This window comes from Otolemur garnettii, unplaced genomic scaffold (assembly GCF_000181295.1).
Source record: "Otolemur garnettii isolate 467f Iridium unplaced genomic scaffold, OtoGar3 scaffold00055, whole genome shotgun sequence".
Taxonomy (NCBI): domain Eukaryota; kingdom Metazoa; phylum Chordata; class Mammalia; order Primates; family Galagidae; genus Otolemur; species Otolemur garnettii.
In genome coordinates this window covers 3559941-3562026 of record NW_003852450.1, presented here as the reverse complement: position 1 = coordinate 3562026, position 2086 = coordinate 3559941, and positions in this window count along the sequence as shown.

Below are 2086 nucleotides of genomic sequence, written 5' to 3'. Positions count from 1 at the left end.
AAAAAAAAAAAATTATTTGAAAGAAAAACAATTATACCTATATTTTAAATGTCAAAATGTACAGAGGGCAGTCAAGCTTATATGTTATCTCTAAGAAGCTTAAGGTTGACATTTTGAGGGCCTCTAGATTCCTTTCTTTCCTACCAGAGTATTCTCAGAGTCTAGATTCTTTAAATTGTATATAATTTTTAAACAAAAATTCAGTGGGAATTTCTACCTTTGTTCAAACACACAAAACATGACATGAGGAATGCAACATCACAAAAGCACTGTGATAAACCATTAAAAAAAAAAGGATTACTAAATCAGGCTCGATGTAGGGCCCTGTAGTCATAGCTACTTGGGAGGCTGAGGCAGGAACACTGCTTAAACCCAAAAGCTAGAGACCAGCCAGGGCAACATAGTAAGACCTAAAGGATTACTGAAGTGAGATATGAGGGTTTTAATTTTGTATTTTTAAAAATCAGCATATGACTGAGAAAAAATTATTTCAGAAATTATGTGAAAATCTACTCTTGAATGGAGTACACAGTGATTTGCTGACACAGGCTCTGGGACAATTTGTATGCCTCTTTGTGAATCCAAGATCGTGGCTTGAAATCAAGCACAAGGGGAGTGGCTTAAAGCAAAGAAATTAGCAAATACTACAAAGTTAAGGTTTCTCCTCCACAACCCACTTCAGAAATCCTGGCTATCAAACATTTTCCAGCACACAACTAAGTGGATGGGGCCACAGCAAAAGAAAAGCTATCAAAAGATATCACAGCTATCTTAAAACTCCATTCAACCTGCTCCTCCTCTTCTTTAACTTCAGCTATATTGCCCAGCAGCATTCATCTTGGCAAAGTGACTGGTGATAGATACCAATTATGGCTACCGATCATAAGTCCCTCCAGTGAGAACAGATCTTAAGTGGTATGTCACCTTTTGATGCTAACAAGAATTCTGTGGATATTCAAGAGAATATGAAGCTGAGACTTTTCCAGGAAGGAGGTAGTCTACAAATAGAATTATCTGCCTCATACACTTGTACTAAGGTTGTAAACTTTGACTTAAAAAAAGGACACACATACACACATACCTCCCCAAGTTAGTTAATCATCATCATTCTCTGAAGGCCTAATACCTCTCAGAGGCTTCAGCTATAGGTTAATAGAAAGAGGACTCATGAAAACAGTTTCCTAGGAATTTGCTCTGACTAAGTTTTAATGGTACCCTTGGTTCCAAGGCACCTCTGTGCTAAGACAGTTAATTATTAAAGACATCATCTGTGAAAATAAACCAATGGCTTTTCTCCTTTAATTAAAAAGGATAAAATACCTTTGTGCTTTCAAAATTTAAAACCTTGACTTCAATCAACCATCAATATTTACTTATTTAATATACAAAATGTTAAGCTAATAAAACTATTCCAAAGTGCTGCTGAGCGGTCTAATTTCAAACAGACATGCAAACTAAATTCAATATGGGAAAAGAAGTCAAACATGTCTGTTCCCCATCACTATTAAACATTACCTTTCAAACACTACTATTGCACATCTCAGGAACTGAACTTTCAACTGATAACCACAAATGAACGAGTAATAAGTCTCCAACACTACAAATATAAAGGTAGCTCACTGAATGTGTTCCTTCCACTAATGAACTAGCAAACATAGATGTCTCATACTAGAGCTTTTCTACATTGGATATAAGCAAATTTAAAGTAAATTATGCATCCGGAAGATGCTAGTTTGTATCAGTCATTTTGGGCCCTCAAGTCCTTACTCCCTCATTCCATTTAGCTCACGTGATTCAATTACAAGATTAAAAGGCTAATTTGGGGGTGGACAGGGTGGTGGTAGTGGTGGATGGTGGCAGCCTATAATTTCATCCTAGAGTTTAAAGCCAAATTTTTCAAAACAATCCACTGTGATGTTCATGGTATCAATTCAGTTCGGTGAATCAACACATCTGGATAAATACAGACCTGGCAATTGGTTACCATATGGTAATACTTTGTAAATTTGGTAATGTAGGGGTGAAGCCCTACAATTTTCACTACTAATACGTGGGTCATTACAAAAGTTTTGAGATACAGGGTGGC